The sequence below is a fragment of the Pimephales promelas genome, chromosome 1 (assembly GCF_988280905.1).
Source record: "Pimephales promelas chromosome 1, fPimPro1.hap1.1, whole genome shotgun sequence".
In the NCBI taxonomy this organism is placed as follows: Eukaryota; Metazoa; Chordata; class Actinopteri; order Cypriniformes; family Leuciscidae; genus Pimephales; species Pimephales promelas.
Window position 1 is genome coordinate 20,191,275 of NC_142769.1, and position 25,860 is coordinate 20,217,134.

At 36.9% G+C, this 25,860-nt stretch overlaps 1 long non-coding RNA gene across 1 annotated transcript in view; it reads right to left on the bottom strand.

The window, feature by feature from the left end:
• Positions 1-1,086: 1,086 nt before the first annotated feature.
• Positions 1,087-25,860, bottom strand: part of LOC148998412 (uncharacterized) — a 116,160-nt gene continuing 91,386 nt past the window's right edge. The window contains exon 3 of the long non-coding RNA XR_016155154.1: positions 1,087-2,037. This is a non-coding gene — a long non-coding RNA (uncharacterized LOC148998412). The remainder of the gene's footprint in view (positions 2,038-25,860) is intronic.

Genomic DNA, 25,860 nt, shown 5'->3' on the forward strand with positions numbered 1-25,860 from the left:
AGATATTTTTCCAGTGTTTAATGAGCAGAACAATCCGAAAACACATTAAATAACAATACAGCCCATTGAAGAGATTCAAGTCTATCCCACACAGCCTCGCTTTCATTCTCATTAAAAATCAAAGATGGCACTGCCATGAATAAGGTGTATAGGCAATTCTCTCCCTGGTGTAAACTTTTTTTTTTTTTTTTTTACACCATTTCTCATTAAAATTTCTCTAGTCAAACCATCTCATTTGCCACATAAGCGTGCATGGCAGTCATAGTGGACCAGAGAAAGCATAGAGAGTAACTGAGAGCATCAAACGATTGGGTTCCAAAAAAGTGCCTTGGGACAAATCTAGTGACTTCTTGCACAAACATTAACTTCTGCCATGTATCATGTATCTTTGTATCATGCCATGTCATAATTACCGTTATCTTGTGATGACAACTCGTGATGTTATATTCTGAGCTTGTTCATATCCTTGGACTGGAAATTATGTGTTTTTATGGCACCATTCTCAACGCCTAATCTAAATCAGGTGGTACAGTGGTCACAATGGTATAAGTAGGAGCTCTCAGAAAAGAACTCTTACAAGCTGTAATTATGAGCTTTACGAGGAAATGATTAAACTTTTTGATTTGTTTTGAAATCACAAATTAAATCTGGCATCAACTGTATGTACTATACAGAAGTGTCTTTTGCTAATTTTGTTGTAGTACTCGAGACTCGGACTCGGTCTCGAGACCATATTTTAATGGTCTTGGTCTTGTCATGGACTCGTGTGCATTTGGACTCGGAATTGACTCGTACTCGAAAATTTTTTTTTTTAGGACTCGGACTTATTCCCGAGTCCACTCGAGTTCAATTCAAAAATATTTTTCATGATTATTAATGTATGTTAATAAAATATTTCTTTAAATTGATTGACACGCCCAGTGATTGGTGATTTTCTAGTGCGCAACTGCGCATGACAAATTGTAATAAAATTACTTTTAACACCACCTATTATGTGGCCTTTTTACCCTAAACTGATCATATTTCTTAAACTCTAAGTAAATTTAAAAGTAAATTAGGGAATCAACCCTCACTGGTCTCGGTCTCGATTCGGACTCGACTGTCTCTAGTCTCGACTCGACTCGGACTCGACTCTCTATGGACTTGGTCTTGACTCGGACTCGACTCTCTCTGGTCTCGGTCTCGACTCGGACTTGAGTGAGGTGGTCTCGACTACAACACTGGGTCTGAGCACTGTCATAAAGCATCGCTTCACTTTTTTCTTTTTTTGGGGGGTAGTTGTGTGCGTCATACATATTCTGCAAAAGTGTACACAATGATTGTGTGATCAGAATTAGCATTGTTTTACATGTTGTTTTATTTTGGTGATGACTCGCATTTACTGTGCAGTTTGCTAGTTGCATTTTTGTCAAAGATAACATTTGCAGTACAGGACACAGCTAGGCTGATTTTAGGCTTTAGATTTTAGGTTTTAGGCTGTTTACTTTTCTTTCAGTGAGGGAAGGGGGTGAAAAGGCCAAGGTTCAAGAGTCATGTTTTGCAACTATATATAGTACAATATACACTAACCAACACTAAATGATACAGTATACGTTCAATATCCATGTGAGGTGTGTAATGGTGTAGGTGGGGAGTGCAGCTGTAGTGAGCAGTATAAATATGACAACAATAAATTGAGTAGCTAGAATGCAATGAAGGAATGAATGCAATAAAAGCATTGCATCTGACAAGAAATGCAAAGCTGTTTTCATTGAAGATTTTCTTCATTCAGTACAATTTAAAGTGACGAAGTGATGGGTATTTAAATAAATACAATGAGTTGAAGTTTTGAATGGAGACTCCAAAACGCCTCCGGACTTGCACCAGTACAGCACCAGCTGAGTGGAGGCTCTGCGTGGCTGCATCTCTCTGGCTCACACTCATTTTCTGACAGATGTCTGAGCTTGGGAAGAATGACAGGACTTGAGATGGGAGATGTCTGGATGCCACAGAGAAACTGCACATATGGCCACCGTGCGGAGAAACACGGGCAGGGGGCTGCAGAGAGAGAGTAAGAGATGAAGAGAGAAATAGAGAGAGAATGGGAAAAGAGGTGGTGTTATCCTCTCGCTTCAATGGTTCCACCATCTGATTGTGATGTAGACCACATTTGACAGAAATGGAAAGCTCTGACATTAGAATTGTTTCTAGATCAGACTCAGAATGAACAATTAACTTCACCTCACAGTGTACAAATAGTACATCTATTTGAGAGAGAGAGAGAGAGAGAGAGAGAGAGAGAGAGAGAGAGAGAGAGAGAGAGAGAGAGAGAAAGAGAGAATGATTTTACCGTTGCATCCAAATCACAATACATCTTGCCACTCACAGTAACATGAAATGCTTAAAAACATTGTTTTCCTGGTGATTAATCTGAAGAATATGATTTAGATACACCTCTCAACATATTTGTTAATGCATTTCCATCTTTTATTTGATCTATCGACACTTCAACCTCTTCACAGCACAGTTTCTGAGTAACTATATTAAGGACTAAAAAAGACAGCGGGAAAAGTGCAGTGACACATTCTATGCATATCCTGTACTTTAGTTTAGAGGCTGCCATTAATGTTCATTTAGCTAATTGATTAATGTCACATCAATCGATAGTCTGCTTAAGGGCTGTTAAACCACAACACGCTGACATTAGTCACAGCAAGTATTTATTGTATCCGAACACATAAACAAACAATAAATAAATCCTAACTATAAAGAAAGTAATCAAAATGCCATTTTGAGTATTATAACTTGTTAACTTGTGTGGAAAACTTTTGGAAAAATAACTCTTTATTTTGATGGTCCACTTAAGACAGTCTGCTACTGTCACAATATTAATCAACTGCAGAACCGCAGAACCATACGTCATAGCAGTGTGAGGACAGTCTGAGAGTAACAGTCTGGGTTACAAGTGAGTAGAGTTCATGTTTAATGTGGAGCACACAGAACCATACACAGGACAAGGAAAAGAAGAAGACAAGGTAACAAGATTTATCTTTTATGGATGCAACATACTTAACATTATACGCTTAACCCTTATGCTGCATTAGGGACATTTTTGGTCTTTTGCAGTTTAATTTCTTTGACCATTTTGGCTGTTTTAATGCAAATGGTATGACATTTGGCAAAATTGTGTCTTTTTGGATACATGTAAAAAATGTGATCCCATTTTGCAAAATATGTATAACACACGCTGTGTAGATCAAATAGTAACACTCAGCACCATAAAGACCAAATATGGCCCATTGAAACCCATTAAAACGTTGTTTAAATCTGAGGCTGTCAGTAATACATGAAACATGATTTTTGCACAAACATCCTTTCATTTTGAAGCAAAAGCATTATATTTGCATTATATAGTGTATTCCTCCAGATGACGTCACTACATATTTATTCCCTATGGGTGGAAATGCACCTTATTTTAGGCAATAGGCAATGTTTAATAGGTGGCCATTTTTGGTCTCTAACGCGCTAAGTGGGATTTTTTGCAAAGTGGGACTGTGATAATCCAAATCTAAAGTTTTCTCTTTGCATTTAGTTTATTGAAAATAATTGAATTTTTGTGTTTTTTTCCTCTTATACAAATCGATGGTTTCGCAAACAAAACTGGTAATTAAAGGGTTAAAATCCTGAAATTGAATACATTTTTGGTAGTTATGATGAGGACTGATGCTGGTTAAAAGATTTATTTAACCCTTAATTACAAAAAGATGAACAGTTGTTGTATTTTTAAAACGGGGAAAAAAATATCGATGAATTTTCTGATTTTTGTTTGTCTTTTTGCCACTTTATTAAACATTTAAAATATTCACAAATTAATATTATTATTTTTTATTTTACTGATTTTCTAAGGCCAAATTACAACCTTGAAATTATGTTTTTCCCACAGTGCTGAATAAGAAGAGCCATAACCACATTCAGCCTAGAGAAAGGTGATTTATTGGTGAGTTATAGGCTATAATGAATTTGTCAGAAAAAATAAAGAGGCATTGTAATTGTTTATATATATATATATATATATATATATATATATATATTTTTTTTTTTTTTAATCAGTCGGCTAAAAACATCTTCACTGTAAGGCGGATGCCCCTTTAGAGAGAAACGCACCTGAGAATTACATAATCAAAAAATATTAGCTTTCAATTTGTTTGTTTGTTTGTTTTAAAGTGGACATACATTTCAAGCTTTAACCTACAGAGGCTATATTATAAAAGATTAGTCAGTTTATAAAAAAAATAAATAAATAAAAAACATTAATTCAAAACAATGTTGAACAGCAAATAGTTGGACACACGCCTCTCTGCCATCCAGTGCGCGGTCCAGACTCAATTAATGCATAAAAAAGATGGCCGTCACAGGGTTTCGTTTCCGACGCGCGTAAATTTTGCTTCAAACTAGCTTTTTTACATGCATCAATTTCGCTCTTAAAGTGCAAATGGATTCAATGTGTTCAAGCCAGGGCCGGCTCTAGGTTATTTGTTGCCCAAGGCGAGAGTGCCCTCAACCACAGACTTGGGTGCTTCTCAATATCCCTCCTCGTCTCCTCGCTCCTCCGTCCTCCCTCCTATGACCCGGAAACCGATCGAGCTCAGCCATCTTGAAGGACATCTCAATTCTCTAATTGCACCGTGAGGAGTCGAGGATCGAGGAGGCATAATGAGGAGTCATAGGCGAGGATACACAGGTGCATCCTACGCGGAACTGTTATATTGACTAAACGTGATGCACGTGTCAATTCTCCTCCCCCTTCACATCGGTCACAATCATTTTAATTTATACTTTAACTTTGCAGTTTATATAAACCACACATCTTTGATATTTCAACAGTATAGCCTATCTTTATTATTATTTATTATGAATTTTTTAAATAACCAAACTTCAACATCATAAGGGCAGATCCTTTTAGCGCTGCTGATGACACTGTGGAGTGACGCTCGAGTGATCAAGTATTCCAATGTATATAAAAAAGCTTTTAATCGATTCCTCTGTCCTCCTTTCCTTTCCTCGCGTCCTACAGGGGGTGGAGCTGAGACGCAAGGAAAGGAAACAAGGAAAGGAAACGAGGATGCACAAATAAGAAATGAGAAGCACCCTTGGTGTTGTTGTGTGGCAGTGCTTCACATTGCCACCTAGCTGCCCGCAGTGCATACTACATTGAATTTTACACACTTTTGCATCACCATATGCACGCGGTTTTCCCACCCATAATAAACGCAGTAATTTCCGTGTAAACATAGCCTTACCCTAAGATGGGAAACTCTGAGTTTTCGGTTGCAGACCAGCTGAAATTAGTTAGTGCAGTCAACTCTAAGCGCGCACACCACAACTATTAAAAGCCATTATCTATGGAACGCAGAGAAATTTATTTTGGGAAAAACGGGTTTAATTAACTGTCACATCCTGCTAGGGGGACGACTGGCGCCCTTTTTTCTATTGCTTTTTTTTTTCATATCACATATTTTAGTAATTATCATAGATTAGGTATCATTCGAAAGCTTACAAACTCAAAATTCATCCTGTGAAAACCGTTTTGAAATTGGACGATTGAGAGGTGAGCAAGGTCTTTTAAGCGAGCAGCTTCAGACTTTGTTGTTCTCTTGTGCTCTGCATCACACCACACGATAACGCTGGATAAAAACAAATAAATAAAAACTTGCGTGCTGTTGTACTACACATGATTGGCAGGACCTTTATTCTGTTATGTGGTTTATTTTGATAGACTTTATGTACTTTATTAGACCATACAATGAAAGTCAGTGGTGTAATACAGCATTAGACTCCTAGCTGAACAATACATTTACGTAGTTGTATGCAATTTCTTGGAAGTAACTTTGAAATAACATTTTTGAATTAACTTTGAAATAACAAATACATTGATACAAAAAATAAATAAATTAAATGTAAATGTTACCATTAATTTATCTGAAAAAAACGTAAATTTGTATGATTAGAAATATAGGTGCAATTACATTATGGACTATGATCTAGTAATTTGAGAAAGGTGCTTAAGTGCTGAGATGTAGTGGTGTTGTACAGTTTCCGCCTCTGTGTCTGTGACTGATTCTTTTGACCTTTCAGAGGACACAGAGCGAGAGGAAAACCTCACTCTTGTTGCCTGTTACCTTGGCTACTAGCCAAATAGCCAATCACCACTATGGGTTTTGTTTCCCACCCCTCCTTCCATTACACTTGTAGCAATCTTAGCACTTCCTGGGAGTGTCTTACATGCTGGAATGCTAGATTGACACGCTCAGAGATGTTTTGGTAGACTGCCAGCATTTTACACATATGGAGGAACATGCTAAAAAAAGGGTTAATTCCCCTGTCATGACTGGCAGTGACGACATGAAAACACATAGATGGTACGCACATACTGTATGCTTAGCCAGAGGTGGAAAGAGTGGAAAATTCAACTCAAGTAAAAGTACTACTACTTAAATTAAATTTTACTTAAGTACAAATAAAATTATTGGTCTGAAAATTTACTCAAGTAAAAGTAAAAAGTAGCTAATTAAAAATGTTCTAAAAATTGCTGAGTTAATTTTTTAAAAGGGGGTTCCCTTTCTCCTGTGTAGGGTCGTAATGGTATGAGATATTCACACCTCTTAGAAAACATCATGGTTTCCAGTATTAAGAATTCAAGAGCCCTTAGCTTTCAGCTTCAGCTGGGTCTGCGTCACCTTTTTGCGCGTTCTCCCGCTCTTTAATCAATGCAGTATAACCTATAGTTTCCAGAGTTTTTTTTTTTTTCTTTTCTTTTCTTTTTGACTCCCTTGTGTTATTATTTTTTACTCAGTTACGGATATGATTTCAAATGTAGCAAAGTAAAATACCTTAAACAAAACAAACTTAAGTAAAAGTACAGATTTTACAAAGTACACAAAAAAAGTGATTCAACTACATAACACAAGTAAATGTAATTCGTTACTTTCCAACTCTGCACTTACTGTAGCATTAAAACTTAGTGCAAGTTTATAGCAATGATTATAGACTCAAAACGCCACCGGATTACGGTTTTAACAGCATTGGTTGTTCTAACTATGTCTAACAAAGTGGCGATTTCTATGGGTGAAGGAACATTGTATCTTTAGAAACCCAGTCATATTTTTGAATGGTCATGGTTTATTCCCTTATTTTCCCCTGAGATGGGAGAAATAAGGATTTACGTGTTTTACTTCCTGGTTATTATGACGTAAAAATCATCATTTTGCGTCATAATAAGCAGGAAGTCACATTTCATTAGAAAGTGTGACTACAAACATTAGCTCATTATTATTCAAAGGTGTGGGACCCACTCACCCCACAGGCCTTTTACAGATCAGTAGGGTTGGGTATCGAGAATCGAGTATCGATTGGAGCCGAGAATTTCGATTCCTAGTTTCGATATTCACAGTCCGCCGAGCGGAAGAGGAAACCGCTGAACAACACCAACGAAGAAGCGTCTACCGGAAGTGTTGGCATAACCACACGAGTCGAACATGAGCACCTTACGTCGGCGATCCAAAGTGTGGCTTCACTTTTCTAAAAATAACGAAATCTCTGCAAAATGCAAAATTTGTGACAAAAGGATTATTTTTACAGAAGGATTATTTCCTTCAAGGCCGTTGGTTAGCAAAGTTAGCTAAACTTTTTTGACCCTGCCTCTTAAAAGAATCGGAATCGAGAATCGTTAGGAACCGGAATCGAAACAAGGAATCGGAATCAGAATCGTTCAAATTCAAACGATACCCAACCCTACAGATCAGTGGGTGGAACTTCACTTGCAGATACTGAATCAATATCAGCCATCTTGTTTGAAAGCTAAGCTAACAAGCACTGTGGAGATAGGAAGTATGATAATGACGGAAGAAAATAAACATTATATGGAAGAAGAGGATTTTGAAATTTGACTGCTCGAATCCGATGTTCGTGGCTATCTTTACGAGCCACAATATAGTGAAGAGCAGCTGAGGCTGATGGAGGAACCGGAGGTGGCTGGCTGACGGTCGAGGAGTCCGGACTGGCTCGAGCTGGGTGGATTGCTGGTGCATGTGCTTTCGCTGTGAACTACGAACACAGAGTCTGTCTGCTGCAGAGAATCTCAACAATGGCAATTTCTCCTGAATGAAATCTCTGAATCAGACGCGCACACTGATGTTTGTGTTGTGATGTGAACCATCCTAGTTTCGCCTGACTGAATATCCAGGTATCATGCAGTAATTCACCATATAGCAATGGATTAATTCACTAATGAGTTTGCCAATGTAATGTTAACAGGGTTTGTTGTTGTGGGAAGGAGGCAGGAACCGGCGAATATTTAAACATTTTAATAGTAAAATGAACAAATACAAAACGAAAGTATGCTCGTTCTTATGCATGACGTTCTGTCTAGTCATGTGAGTGTGCGATTTCATGTTTGCTTTGTTTACGTGTATTGTGTAGCACGCAGTTCGTGTTTACAATTGTCACATGCTTTCATGACATGTTTTGTGTTGAGCTTTGTAGCACACAGCTTGTGTTTTACATTGTGTGCTTTCATGTTGTCATGTTCTCTGTGAACACGTGGATTATGTAATCAGTGTTCCCATTGTTTTTCATGTCTCATTTTGTGTGAGCACATTGCTTTTGATTGGTTTTACTGGCCATGTGCTTGTTTTAGTCATGCTTGCTGTAAGCACATGGCTTGGTATGTGTTTTATTGTGCCATGAGCTATCCTGTGGATTGTGTCGACTCCCATCTTGTTTACTGCTTATTGGTTATTTTGCCCTACCTTTACTTTGCCTCGTGTTACAGTACTGTGCTGGTTCAGCGCAGTCTCATCCCAAGACGTCATAGACGTTAGGATTTTAGTAAAACACAATCTCTATGATTAATGTATTTTTAGAATTGTATGACAACCCACAGATGAATATGAATATAGTAGTATAACCTTTGTCAACCAATAATAAATCAAATGCCTTAATATAGTTTTAACACTTTTTTTAAATGCACCATCAAATCAATTTACTTGTATATGCACTGCCCTGTACAGAAATGAATAACGATAAATCAAACCCCTCTTATAGTTAGTTATAAAATGACAGATAAAAACATCAACTCACTTGGGCCCACACACACAAACACAACCCCTCGATGCAGGCCTGTACGTTGCTCGCGTGCGTTGTGGCCTCGAAACAAAAAGATAATTGGCCGCTTCACTCCGAAGAGCCAAACAAACACAAAATGGGATACCTTTACTCTATAGTGATGAGTCCTCTCGAGGAAACTTTAGTCAATCAGTTTGTCCCTTATATGTGCTGCCTGGCCTCCTTACAATCCCTCTTTGCCAAGTGAACCCTGAACCCCTCAGCGAGTCAGGGCACTACCTGGATGTTCAGTTGAGCTCTTGTATACCCATTTAGATGAAGCCACCTTGGGCATACAAGGCCACCTTAGGCCACATACAGATGAGGCCACCTTGGGACACAAGAGTACTAATCAGCTGTCTCACGAACATAACCAGCACATTTATCCCCACATAGCAAATCCATAACACAGCGAGGGAGAAGAACTAAGTTACATGAAACAATCCAGCTACATATTTTACACCACTGGCAAGGGAAATGTCACTACTCACAGTATCTAGCTTCTAGCTTTCTGCTGCTTCTCTTTCAAGGTAGTGACAAAACGCGCCCTGTAGCGCTGTTTGTTCACTGTCGGCTACAGTAGAAACACGACGTCACAATATGTCGACCTCATAGAAGGGGGTGTAGATATAAATGTCTCATTCTAAGGTAATACAAAAACATTACGGTTTTATTAAGTAAGTTCTTTATACACCACTGAAAACATAGTTATGGATGTGATATTGCATTTCTGTTAATAGATACTCAAAATATTTACACACTGCACCTTCAAATTAACAGACCAGAAAACGAAAACAGAAATATTGAATGAAAGATCTTTGGCGCGGGCCCCATCTGTAGCTTGTAATCAGATGATAGCGGGCTCTGAATTTCGAACCAACCAATTTCGACCAACCAAAAGTACAAGTGTAATGAGCCACATGATGTACTGTCTAGCTGAATTGAGTACTGTAATAGTCTAATTTAACATAATCTCTGCTTGGGGAAGGCAGGGTGATGAATCTGGCTTGGACAAAGGCAAAGCCGCCCGAAAACGTGAAAGCGCATCACCTATGATATTGCACCTATGATATGGCCGAGAATATGTGCAGCCTTAACCCTCTGGGGTCTAAGGTGTTTGTGGGGTCCTTGAGATGTTTTGACATGCCCTGATATTTCTGTTTTTTTTTTTTTCAGTTGCTTATAAACATGTTAATGATACATGTGAAAAGACACTTTATTTAGCACAAACAGGTCTACCATAATATGTGAGAAACATGTATGTACATGTTTGTATTTTTGAGAGAATATTGTTTATGCGTGGTTATTGAAAAAAAAAAAGTTTCTGAAATAAGGCCACAAATCACATACTAAATATGTGTCCACAAGATTTTTGACTAAAGGATGTTTTTGCCTGGAGTTTTTGCTTCAAAATGATCTGAAAATCATCCGGCCTAATCATGCACATAAAACAATAGATTGTTTTAAATTAATTAATTGTGAAAAAAAAAAAATGTTTTTGTTTGGAAAGGCAATATGCGTGGCCCAAACCCCTCATGAATAATTAGGGGGTTCTTACCTGAGAAGAGAATGTCCGGTAACACTTTATTTCGATAGTCCACTTTAGACATTCTACTAACTATAAGTAACTTTTCAACTACATGTTAACTAACTGTCATTAGAGTATTTGTAGACTGTCTGCTTAATATCTGCTAACACTTTATCTTGTTGGTCCCCCAACAGACATTCAACTGACTATAAGTAACTTGGCGACTACAAGTAAACTTATTCTCCTAACCCAAAGCCTGACACCTAACCATAACCTAACAGTCTACTGACAGTCTACTATAATATACTTATACTCTAATGACAGTTAGTTGATATGCAGTTGAAAAGTTACTTATAATTAGTAGAACGTCTAAAGTGACTATCGAAACAAAGTGTAACCGAATGTCCTTGTATAATGAGCTTTGTCGACAAAGAAAATTGTCGTTTCCTATAAATTAATTATAAATATATATTTTTTAAAAGTAGGCCAATACATTTTATCATTCATATTTCAAATTTAAGGATTCATTATTTTGATATAGCTTGCATTGGAACAAACACTATAACAGTTGAATTGGTTTATTTTTGACAAAACATGCTGTATATTTAACATATGAGCAGAAACTGTCTAACAAAAGCTTATTTGATGTCTAATTTATAGTAAAAACCTTTTAATCTATCCAAAACTAGTCAATGAAATGTTGTCATTAGACAATACTCTATATTGTGACAACCCGGTCTCATCCCAAGACGTCATATAACTGACTTTTTGGGACGTCTTTTGACCATACGTCAATATTCGCCTTTTTAGGACCCCCTTAAACGTCGGTAGATGAGGTTATGGGATCCTAACTCTAACTCACCCCAGACCTAAACCTAACCCTAAACCTAACCCGTCACCTAACTGACGTTAAAGGTAAAGTGTCAGTTGTATGACGGCCCGGGATCGCCATCTACCGACGTTTAAGGGGGCCCTAAAAAGGCGGATATTGACGTATGGTCAAAAGACGTCCCAAGACGTCAGTTATATGACTTTTTGGGATGAGACTGTGTTAATTGTGATTAGAACAAATCTCAGTAGACTATTGCAATATAGTTTGGATGTGTTCATGTAAAATAATGTAAGAGCGAGACGAGATTTTGTAGTAACTTTTGGCAACCGTGCTTTGTTATCACAAAACGGCATAATACATTTCCGCAACCATGTCAAACCCCAAAGGACGCTAGCAATCGCAAGAGGATAAAATTCATGAGCACAGACGAACGAAGCCTATGGCGGGGCTTGGGCAATTAATTTGGCCATTTGTTGGCAAACCATTGCGCCTAAAAATAGAATCCCCCGAAGCCGATAGAAGGGGCAGCGTCAGTGAATGCATCATTGTAGAAGATTAAATGCTGTTCCGAGTATTTAGCAAGTGAGTCCAAAATCTGAGATCGGACATGTACCCTTCATCTAGCTGGATCCGGTCGTTTAATTTAGGCACAGAGTGGGCCCGCCTTAACAGACGAGAGATAAATGCCCTGCCACGAGGAATGATACTCGATAGCGAAATTTAGTGACCAAGCTTAGATAGAAACCCTTGTATATATATATATATATATATATATATATATATATATATATATATATATATATACACTCTGCCTTCTACACACATTACCATAAGCTGATGTCATAATGTTTATTTTCATATATTTCACAAGAGAATATGGATGAATCTGAGGTAACCTGTCGAAAAGGTCAAGATCCCATTTCACCCCACAACCAAACAGAAGTAAAGCTTCTAGCAGCATTTGATCAGGGTTCAAGCATTTAAAGCCTTTAAGCACAAATGTGTAAAAAGATATTAGCCTACGTTTTATTTATCAAGCATTTAACCACTGACATACTGTTGATCGAAATGTCCATTACAGCCAATACAGGCAATTTATCATATATCACTTTAAAGACATTTGCCAGATTATTGTTGACGTGAGGTATTATGAAATTATGAATGTGAAACAGAAAAAAAAAAGTTAATAAGTTTGAGTTTATGAAAATTAACAATGTAAAAATATAATTACTTATATTTTATATGAAATATATTTTGCTCTAAAACTGAAAGAAAATGTAAGACAAAAATTTGAAGAAGTTTTGTTCCAAATTTTAGGTTTATATCTCAAAAATGAGCTTTCACTAAGATTTTATTTGGGTGCAGTACCAACACTAGATGGACAGCCAAGCTTCATTACAGAAGAAAAATAAACTGTACATTGTGCATAGTTTTACAAAACTGCGCACGGTTTACCAATCTGTCCACGTGGATGTAAATTGACAGTGGGTATCCACAGTTTAAAACTATCCATCCCCATGGTTTGTAAAACTGTGCACACAGTTTATTTATTTTTCTCTTCGCGGAACCAAGAGGGGCTTCGTAGAAAAAGCTTTTTTACTGTCTATGAGAAAAAGTTGCTTGTTTTCACCGGCCTGGGGTGCATTTCCCGTACAACGATGTAACTCACTGCTTCACTACCATAGTACGATGTATCGTTGGAGAAATCAACTAGCTAGTCGCGACTGTTTACTGAAACCCATTGTCGCAAAGTATCGTTCAACCACATTGTTTTTTTTGCACATTTTGGAAAATTATGCACAAAACAAGTTTTACAAACTGTTTTCCAAACTGTTTTCATGAATACAAAAGTTGTGTGACCCTCCCCCTAGACTAAAAAAAGTTGGATGACCCTCCCCTCAACAAAGAATATTAAGTTTGATCATAGTACAGGGGACATGTTAACAGTGGCTCGTGGAACTAAGCGCCTACCGAAAACCTGAAAGACTTGAACTTGAACACCAGTATGAGAAGATCGTATCTCATGAGTTTGCTGTTTTTTTTTAGAACCGCCACGCGCTAGTTTCCTAGCGGCTACCAGAGTTGGTGAGATCAAAATCAATAATGATTTTGTATCGCTATGGTTGCAATCGAGACGCGGGAGGAGTGAACGTCGGTGACAGTTTCCGGGAACAGAATGTTTGCGTCATCATCTGCGAACTCAAACATGTGTAAGTAACAATATTTTATAGTGTATTAGATTGTGATTGAATAACCAGAAGTAATGAGGTAACATTGAGTCTTCCTGGCAGAGCATTATGTTATAGCTTTCATATCTATTGAGATTCTCACAACCTAAACAGTCTAAGAGTAAATGGTATCAAATGCCAATCAATACCACCTCAGCATTGCTTAGTATTTTTTTAAGCATAACAAAATGCACATAATTTAAATACTGGTTTCAGAAAGAGTGTTGTTAAGGTTAAAGTGTCCTTTAGTGAAAGTTTGTAGACCTAAAGTGATACCAGAACTACCGAAACCTTTTTTTTTTTTCACCATCTGCTCATACTGAACTTTCGCCATTTGGAGTTCAGCTAACCAGTCAAATAATTCAGTAATATGCTTATTTGCTTATATCATATGATTATTTGTTTAGATGCAGAATATCTGTTTATTCAAATATTCAGATATTCATTATTTATTTATTTTTTCTGGTTCAGCTAGGATTACACTTTATTTTAAAGGTACAATATGCAGGGTTTTTGCAGTAAAATATTCAAAAACCGCTAGGCCAATGTTATATATTTTGTTTAGTTGATTACTTTCAATATCCCAAATGTTTCCAACTATTTGTAAATCATGAGAAAATTGTGATTTTTAACCAAGGAAACAGGGCGTGTGAGCAGGGGTGAGGAGTCGCCAGTCGATGACGTCATATCCGCGTTACCCCCGGTTTCCGCCAGGTTTGACCTTGTACTGCAATAGTAACCATGGCGACAGACGTGGGTCGGTTATGTCCATTATGCGTGCTCAACAGCATGAGCCTAGCAGGGTTTTGTTCAAACATTATGGACTATGGCAAGCAGACTTTGAGACAAAAAGAGGACTAAAACAAAGATCAACATCTCGAGATCCCGAGAGCTCCACGTCCGCGACTAACTTCGACTTAGAGATACGAGTTTTGCAGGTTAATTGAGCAAAGAGATGAGCAAATCCATGCATGTAAAACTAATCAATGTTATATAGTTCAACATGATGAAAAGTTAGAATATGATCTGTATGTTATCCTCTAATGCTAATCCAGCTTAGTCTCATACAGCCAACAAACAACCTACACTCCAGGCAGCTAGGTGGCAATGTGGAGCACTGCCACACAACAACACTGAGTACGCGCACCTGCGTACAACCTTCACTGTCAAGCAGACTTTTACGTTTTTACCCTTTACACAGATTTCCACTCTGGAGGGTGTTTTTTTTTTTTTTTTTTTTTTTTTTTTGCATTTTTAAGCCCCTAAAATGCCGTCGCCGTGTAAACGAAAGGCACATTCGATAAAATCTTTTTACCTTTTCACCCGCGAGCGTTCTCGTGTAAACAGGGCTTTTGAGTGGCCTTTTATTGTGGCCAGTCTAAGGCACACTTGTGCAATAATTATGTCTAATCAGGATCTTGATATGCCACACTTGTGAGGTGGATGGATTATCTCGGCAAAGGAGAAGTGCTCACTAACACAGATTTGTGGACAATATTTGTGAGAAATAGGCCTTTTGTGTACATAGAAAAAAATCTAAATAGATCTTTGAGTTCAGCCCATGGAAAATGGGGCAAAAGCAAAAGTGTTGCGTTAATAATTTTGTTCAGTGTATGTACTGCCTGCCCCCTCATTTTCTCAAGTTGGCCACAAGTGGTTTTTATACTGGCAAAGTACATGTAAATGAAAGAGAGAAAAAGATAGAAATGAACAACAAGAAGAAACAAGGCATGGAGTAGGATGGAATGAAGGGATATTTCAGGATATGTGAGAGTGATGATGAAGAGAGAATGTGTGGGAGTGAGAAAGAAAGAAGGGGAGTGTAAAACCTAGGAGAAAAAAAAATGTGTGTGAGAGAAAGAGAGGTTGCATGTAAAATAAGAGTTCAGTTAACAAGAAAAGGGAGAAAGTAAAGCAAGAGAAAAGTAATTAGTGGCTATCTAATCATGGAGGACAGACACTGAACCATGTCCCATCAACAGGTAACAAATGAGCATGGCATCATAAGATGGATATAGAGAGGAAGTCCCCTCCAGGCAAGAGAAGATTAATCATGGGAGAAAGAATTGTTTTGTTGCCAGAAAAGTTAGTCAAATCGCTCAACAAGTGTTACACATGTAGAATTTACCATAATAATCAAATGGGGGAGTTAAGGGTGTTGCAGTGCCCCCATGTCAACAAGCTTGCCCGCCCGTATCACACCAAACAATTGCATGAAACTGTAAGTTTTCCCTGTGGCAGAATTATTGAGAATAATAATTTATTGTGTCATAACATTTTAAACTTTGCAAAGAAGACATTTTTCAAAGTTACCAATCCAGAGAAGCAAAACTACATGAACAGAATTTGGCACATGAGTAACCGAGTAGTGATGGCCATTCGTGTAGCCTATAATTAATTCATGAGTCAAATAGTTTTAAAACGCAGACTATAATGGTTGCTCACTTGATTATAGCTACATAATGCAAGTTCTCTTTATACAAGTTGCATTGTGTGTAACTTTACCCCATACACAGCACTGATAGAGCAGATCATTTTACTGACTTCATTTGATGACTTAAAATGATCATTTAGAAATCAAATGTAATGTGTTTTTTGGGCTTAATTTTTTATCACTATAATTTGTCCGAACACGTCCACATCACATATCATAATATAAATCATAATGTAATCATTTAAAATAATCAGAACACATCTATGACAAATGGTTCTAAAAATATGGCTTCTTATAAAAAGTATTCATGTGGCTCAATTTGCCCCTGGTTATTAGCAATTTGATCAGTGGGTAAGTTGCAACATGGGTGTAAACTGACCATGGCATCTACAGTAACTGAATCAGAATCAAACTTGGGTGAAATTGTAAAGATAATTTACTTAAAAAAAATACTTCAATATTCAAAAAAAAAAAAAAAGTTAACATAAAGTTAAATCAAACAAATGAAGTTTAAATTTCAATTTTAAATTGCTTGCATTTCTGAAACAAAAGTTAAACACCAAAGTTGTAACCTTCTCAAAAACAGACTAAACAGAGTTTGTTGCGTAAAATGAAAAAAAAAAAAAAAACTAAATTAATTAAATAAAAACTGACATAGAATGAATGAATGTCACTGAAAAAAATGTCACTGAAACTAATAAACATTTTTAGTCTAAAGTTTTTTTTTAGCATTGTAGTTCCCTTTCGAGGGAACTCGTGATGCATCAACGCTTTGGGAACGCCCCCAGCGTGAATGCGTCTGAAGCATTTATGTCAACCAGTCCAATGGAAAGAATAAGCATCACGGGCGGGTGATGTCATTTCCAGGATAAAAGCACATCCGGAATATTGCAATCATTTTCCAGGGTGGGTCAGTGTCACCCCGTACCCCCTTCTAGACACGTCCCTGCCTATTTGAGTGACAAATGTTCAGACAATATCACACAGCCCCCAACTGCTCTATTCATTTCTGTCTGTTTACTTTAGTCACATTCGCTTCTTAGTGTCTGTTCTCCTGTATGTAAATGGTTGTCATGCCTGTGTGCATTCGATAAGTCCATTTTCTCCCACCAACTTTTCCGTCTGCCACAGTTGATTTCACAAATGATGGGCCAGCGGTGGGAAGACAACAGGGGTAAATGGGAAAAGATGAGGCTTTCATGGAGTACTGTACCTGGCACCCCCGCCCTCGCATATTGCTTCATAAATAACAGTGTCTGATTAAAATACTGTGAAAGGGAACAGAGTCATTTAAAGTTCAGAGATTCTTACCTCCAGCCACTGTGCGTGCTAGTTTGAACAGATCTGTGTTGAACACCACTTGGGACTAAATACATAACTATACACTGTCCTGCTTGCGCACACACACGCACACACACACATAGAGTATACAGAGTATACAAACAAACAAACCCAGTGGGATACAGCACAGATTCATTTTATTTTTCAACTCTTAATATGAACTCTTTAATAAAATATGTTGTATTCACATGCACACAAATAAACAAACACTCTCACATTCTGAACCAACACATTCTCATCCCAAGACGTCATCTAACTGACACTTTGAACCATACGTCAACATCCAACGTTTTTGGGTACCCTTTAATGTCAGTTAGCGTCAGTTAGATGACGCGGGTAGGTTTAGGTCTGGGGTACGGTTAGGATTAGATAGCGTCATCTAACTGACGTTAAAGGGTACCCTAAAACGTCGGATGTTGACGTATAGTCAAAAGCGTCAGTTATATAACGTCTTGGGATGAGAACGGGCTGACTGAACATCAATTGAAATGACTTGTGTATTCATCTCTCCAACTGTGTCTTTATCCTTAAACAATGACCAAATGTATTAGATAATTTGTAAATGCTTCAGAAGGCATTGAAATGCCAAAAAAAAACCTTAATGTAAAAAAAAAAAAAAAAAAAAAAAAAACCTTAAAGCAATACTTTTGCAATACGTTATTACAAATAAAAAAATACAAATTTGCTTGTAATAAGAAATGGTTTACATAAAGCTGGTTATTTTTGTCTTAAATGTTTTGTCAGTAAAATTATGACTCTTTTCAGAGTGGTTTTCAAAGCACACCCCCATCTCTCATTGGTTGTTTGAAAACAAAGTCCCGTCCCAAACTCACACCATTTTTTTGAACCAGTGTTGCAGTGCTGGGCTGATAGGGAGAAACAAACTTAAACAAATATATCCTGCTAATTGTTCACTTACAATTTAGTACATATATATATATATATATATATTAAGCCAGGATAAATGACAGTATTTCTCAAAGCATAGTCAATTAATGTACTCATTTATTTGTTATAAATAAGAAAATAAATACACCACTTTTAATAATTTAGTCAGTAATGTTTTAATGTTTATAAACCTATCAATAACCTAACAGCTAAAAAATAATTAGTTCATTACAAATAAATGTTCATTACTTTGTTTAATTTATAATTTACTTATTTATTTCAAATAACCTTTTGAACTTTAATGCATGCGAATGTAGTAATAATAGATACATATTTATAAATGTATTGGTGTTCCATTAATATATATATATATATATATATATATATATATATATATATATATATATATATATATATATATATATATATATATATTTATACATATGTGTGTGTGTATATATATGAAGAGTTCAGATGCAAAAGCCTCTAAATGCCATTTGAAATTTTCTTCTAAAATGATCATTTTTTATCAAGCTTATATATTCAAGTTTTTAGTAATTTCACTTAAATGACAATTAATATGTAATCCTCATTGTAATTTAAGTGAAATTACTGAACTTAAATATACAAGCTTGATAAAAATGATCATTCTAGAAGAAAATTTCAAATGGCACTTAGAGGCTTTTGCATCTGAACTCTTCATATATATATATATATATATATATATATATATATATATATATATATTCAGATATATATATACTATATATATATATATATATATATATATTTATACATATGCGTGTGTGTGTGTGTATATATATGTGTGTATATATATATATATATATATATATATATATATATACAAATTAAATCAAATGCTTTTTACTATAGTTGTGTATATATTATAAATAAAGGTTATAGATATAGAACTGCAGACATTAGAAGAGAAAGTTAACATAATATGTTACATCCCACATCCACTCCATCTCTCTTCAGCTTGCACCAAACATAAATAACTCCAATATTATTAAACTGATAACCCTCAGCTGACTGATTCATCAGTTCAGCTTCCATGAAAAGGATTTGAAATCACACTCTTTAATTTCCTCTCATCATGCAAACAAAATAGCAGTTTGAGGCTCATTACACTCTATCATGATTCAATGATCCAAAATCAGCACGCACACACACATACACAACCAAACATAAATCTGAATTAGAGCCAAGAGCAATTTTGACATATGAATGGACAACCCCATCGAATCCACACATACAGATAGCTCCACAGATTCAGACGTGTGTAGTCCTCCGAGAATGCTCAGATCAATTAGCAGCGAAAATAAATGCATCCAGTGTCTGGCATGGCTGTAGGGAGAATCACAGTTGGAGAAAAGGACATTATCCTCAAGTAAATCCAATACATTTCATCACGTTTTCATTTAATGGGCTGGAATCGTTCGGATAGAAGCTAATGGAATGGAAAGGAAGTGAATGAGGGGAGAGGGAACGAGGTGGGGGTGTAGAGGATGGTACTTTCCGGTAATGTTGGCCCTCCTGGCTCCAAAGGTACATCCTGCACTCCATAAGGGGAAACATGAGAATGTGTTATTGCTGTGCTAGTGCTGACAAATGCTGTAAGTCAACTAAATGGTCAATTAAAGCAATGCCGTATATGCACACTCAGTTGATTTAAGCTGATTAAGGAGCCCGTGTACTTTTTATTATCAGGCCGACTCCACCTCTCTACATTCTGTGTTATCCACAATACCGTTGTAAACATGCCATATCAGTGCCATAAATTGGATAATTTTGACAATATCACAACAAAAATAAAATAGGCTCTTCTTGGACTGTGTTTCTAAGCCCTGCTAATTTATAGTAGATGGCAGAGATTGGCTCGCTAGCACTCCCCTGGATGGTCAGTAAATCTATGCTGTGCTCATTCAAAAATAAATAAAGAAGAAGGGAAAATGCTCTCATGCTCACCGTTTAATTAAGGGCTTCTGGGAATTATAATCAACGCTACGAGATACAGCTTGGTGATGAAGCATAAATCCATAGAGCCGGCAGCCGACGGGCCCCAATATAATGTGTTGGCAATATTGCTCATCCAGCCAACAACTGCAGTGTGTGCTGTGTGTTTGTGTTTCCATGTGTATATGTGTGGACTGCAGAGTAGATTTGGGTGTTTTGATGGTTGATTATAATTATAAAAGCATGCATTGCAACACATGCCAACACATACTGTAGACCCGCTGTAACATTGATTATCTTTTGCATTTGTCTTTTTTTAATTTGCTTGGGTCTTCATGCTGGTTCTCAAGCCTATGTTATTGGTAGGGTCTCCATTGATACTGATGTCTAATGACCACATCCAGTGTCAAGTGACATCAACCACACTAGTGCCTTATGAAAACATACACTACCTCAGCCCAAAGTGCAACGGTTTGACACAATCTGTTATGACACAAATGTCACATGTAACATGAGATAATGTTACACCCCACTTTTCCAGAAATTATTTCATCCAGAAATTCTCCTGTTAAGCCATGTAAAGGTTTTTTTTCTTTTTTTTTCTGTAACTCTAGATTCTGTCACTTAGGACTAACTAATTTTAGTCATAATGTAGATGTGTGTGTATGTGTGTGTGAGGCCAAAGTTAAGCAGCTCTGTCAAAGCACTAGAGTGAGTCATTCTGGATTTGCTGATGTTGCTGCTAGCGTCTATAAAAACAAGCTTTGCTCAACACAGACTTGAGTAAGCACTACATTACTTTGCCAGTAAAGCCTTCAGAATGTGGAACAAGAGCCCAATTAGTAAATTGTAGTCAGTAAGTGTTTGCATACAGCCTTACATGTTCTCCAATAAACTGACTAGTAATATTTGTAGTCGAAGCAAGCTAAAACATCAGCAAGAAGCCGAAATGGACTATTTAAACTGGAGACTGAAGCCATTAGGCTGCATTATTTACCTCTGTCTGGCTGTATGGCTGCCAGATCATCACTATACTGTAGAGGAGAATACCTCAATTATCTATTAATTACTTTGTGCATTATTCATTATGTTAGGCTAATAAACCAACATAACTTGGCAAATATGATCCATTATGTTTCCATATTCATTAAAATAAGAAAAAAAAATCTATTTTTATGTGAAGAAATTTTATTTTCCTTTAAACCACTAGATAGCACAAACATTTGCCACAGCGATTTCCTAAACATCCGCTTTTCAAGATGCACATGCAAATTTGGCAGATCCTCGATCCGATCGTGGACAGCAGCGCAACGTTAATTCTGCTCTACTTTGATCTTACATTTTATGTTTTTTTTTTTTTTTTTTTTTAAATGTTAATGATAATCAAATTAGCAAAAGAATCGCTAAAATTATTGAATATATTTTGAAACAAAGGTCTTGTTAAGGATTTTCAGTTTTGTTCAAAATAATAAAGCAGCACCGGCCGGCCGCAGAATCAGAAAGTGTCGCGTGATATCAGGTCTCGCGATGTAACAAATTGCTTTATGGCAAGAGAGATCTGCTAAAATGAGCATCAAACAGAAATAACCCGGTGCCGTATACATGTGGTGCGCCCTGTCCGAGTTCAACCGGGCGCAGCTTTTAAAGGGCACCTATTATGGAAAATTCACTTTTACATGGTGTTTGAACATAAATGTGTGTTGGCAGTGTGTGAGCAAAACCACCCTAGAATGATAAAAATCCACCCAGTGGTTTTTTTACAATCTCAATAAATCATATGCACTGCCTCAGAACGAGCTGTTCTGAGATCCAGCTCTTTGTGACGTAGAGCGGGAGACAGGGGGTTGATTGACAGTGTGGCTGTGGCATAGACCCCGCCCTCGGTGATCTGTACTCACCATCCTCCATTACCTGTTATGTCTCTTGGAAACAAGTGTTCTGTCGTGGACTCGTGGGTTAATCCTGTTGTTGTAGCTTAAAAGTTAATCCTCAACTGTGGATCGTCATCTACTGTTTGCGATTCACCGTCACCTCCAGTAACAGTAAGTGTGTTTTATGATTTTTGAGCAAATAGTCTTTTCAGTCAATGTCAGCCAATTCAACAACAAATGCGTCTAAAGTTGTTGTCGTTGTAGGATGTCTGTGTAGGCTATATAATTTAAACCTTGTTTGTATAGTGTGTAACCACACGTTTATATATATTTAAAGATATTGTATTAAAAACTGCATATATGTTGTTCTGTATGTTAGCTATCTCCTCACATTTGCCACAGAAGCACCCGTATGACAAGTAAACATGACGCCACAGGTCCCCGTCTCTCGCATAAATGTAATTTCGCTTGTACGTAGCAAACTTTATCACAGTATGCGTATGTAATTTCAAAAAAATTGCGCCAGCATTAGTGTTTATGTGTGTCTGTGTGTGTGTGTGTTGCACATGCCCATCATTTCAAAGGGAACGCGATTACAACGCTAAAGTCCATAAATGTATCAAATAACCATACCGAGACGTACTGGTCCATTCTCATTTGTGTTTATTCTGCCGGAGTCTCTTTGTGCTATTTATATATTCCGATTCAAACGTACGCTGAATGACATTCAAAACAGCGCGTCTCTCACTCTCTTAGCCCTTCTGCTTACCGACTGCCATAGGTATCAAGTTACGCCCTCATCCAAAGGCAGGGCGGGGATATGCAGCTCATTTGCATTTAAAGCCGTATACCTCCGAAACAGGTCATTTTTAAGCAGGCCCCAAAATGACATTTTCAAATGGTTATAATAAATTAACTGTGGGGTATTTTGAGCTGAAACTTTACAAAAACATTCTAGGGACACCAGAGACCAATATTACATCTAGTAAAAAGGGGCATAATAGGTGCCCTTTAAAGGAGCCACAGTTTATTTCCACTAGTTTCAGCTTACATCCTACTGAACAGGTACCGGTATACAGGGGGAGGGGATCAGGCCCTGAGTGCAGACACATCTGCAGCGACTCTAGGGGTCACAGTTTGACAAAAACGGAAATCCTGCATAGTGTGGCTTTAAAGCTGTTGTTTTTCAATAACATCTATTACATATGTAAAAGTGCCCCATGCTATGTGGCTCAAAATGTGCCCCTGCTGTCCTTGGTGAAAGCCACAATAATTAACATGATAATAAATAGCTGGGTGACTTTTCCATTTGTTGACATGACATGGTTAGATTCACTGGTAAATGGTATTCAAATTCAATGGTAAATAAAGTATGATTTAATGTTACTAATGTAAATCTAAATTGAATTATTATGGGATATCATTCAATGTTCTCAGACCATTTACTTTTTTAAATGTAGTATTTTTATAATTTAATATGAACATTTTATTGACACTATATATATATATATTGTATCATACACTCTGGGAATAATGAAAAAGACAATTTTTCAAAAGGTGTGCTGTTTTCGACGCTACTGTGATGCGCATCACCTCAGATGAGCAGCTGAACCAGCGCAGTCTCACCCCAAAAAGTCATATAACTGACGTTTTGGGACGTCTTTTGACCATACGTCAATATTCGCCTTTTTAGGGCCCCCTTAAACGTCGGTAGATGAGGTTATGGGATCCTAACTCTACCCCAGACCTAAACCTAACCCGTCACCTAACTGACGTTAAAGGTAAAGCGTCAGTTGTATGACGGCCCGGGATCGCCATCTAGCGACGTTTAAGGGGGCCCTAAAAAGGCGAATATTGACGAATGGTCAAAAGACGTCCCAAAACGTCAGTTATATGACGTCTTGGGATGAGAATGTGTTGGCTGAACGCCTGTCAAGCCAACGCGCCGCATTCTATTGCAAATCAAAGTGAAAGTTAAGTCGCAGACGATTAACACTACCATCTTCATTAAAAGTAAAGAAACGAAATGATCTTACCAGTTCTGTTGCCGCTCTCTCTTATCACCGTCTTTTCTGATTTTAAAATTAACCGATGAACAATAAAATGCAGCTCATATCTGTTGCTTTCGGTGACGTGCACTTCATTAAATCCGCATATAGCGCGGGAATTGAAGATCGGATTTATATCCGTTTTGCAAAAACACATTTATGTGACCAGGTGTAAATGGAATCGTTTTGATAAATCAGATAGGTATCCGATCTGAGAAAACGCATGAAGTGACCAGGTGTAAACAGCCCCAAAAAGCGCTTAGGTTGAACTGTTTTCCCTCAAAGCTGACTGCAGCTGGAGAATTGAGATTTATAGATTCCGCAATCGAGTCTGTTGTAAAGAAATCGACAGTGCATTCATTTTAAAAGACGAACAGAGAACTGTAATCAAGGCATTTGTCCATCTGAAAGATGTTTGCCATCCTTGCGAGATTCGACAAAAGCTTAATGTATAAGCAGAGTGTTTTTTTTTTTTTTTTTTTTTTTGGGGGGGAGGGGGGGGGGGGTCACTTCATAATCAAAGCCCTATTGAGCAGTATCAGACTCACATTCTGAATAGAATATGAGTATGACAAAGTCAGGCTACTGTTATACCTTAACTCAAGCACTCAATAAAGCTACTAAACATGGCTGCTAAATCTACCTATCTGACTCATAACGGAATTATGCTTTACATTTCAAGTAATTTTTTTCCAAGCTGATAATGTAACGCTAAACCTATGAAAAAGGTTGGTAACACTTTATTTTACGACCCGCAAACAACTGTGTAAGTACACTGAAATTATGGTGTACATTTCTGTAATTTTAGTGTACTTCCGTGTAGGTACTATAAGGGAACAATATGTTAAGTTTGGGGTAATAAAGGGGTAACAAACAGATAAACAACCTGCAAATAACTTTGTAAGTACACTGAAATTACGGTGTAAGTTTCTGTAATTTTAGTGTACTTCCATCTAGGTAAGGGAACAATATGTTAAGTTTGGGGTAATAAAGGGGTAACAAGCAGATATACAAGCAAATTGTTTAATTAGTTAAAAAATAACAGGACCTATTCTGTTAATATATTCCAGGCAAAAATTGTACGTCTGTTGTTTATAAAACATATCATATTTCTGAAAATATGTTCTTGTGCAATGTTACAGGGTAATTTTGACATCTGTGGATTAAAAATTAAACACACACACACACACACACACACACACACACACACACACACACACACACACACACACATATATATATATATATATATATATATATATACAAAATATACTATGATAAAAATTAAATTTATTGGCTTTTCTTACTAGATTACTTAATGTTAAGTCAAAATAACATGTTGTTGCTATGATTTTAATTTAGAACTTACCATGTGGTAATTAGTACTTACCTTATCCCATTGAATTGCAATGACACTTAAATGTCAGTGCAAATATACTGTGTAATTAAAACATTTTTTTTTTTTTTTTTGATAACAGTACCTTTCTCTGTAATTATTACAGTGCAAATAGTGTTGTTTCGTATTTCTACATAGTAAGTAGCATTTGTTACCCTTTTGTTCTGTGTAGTTAC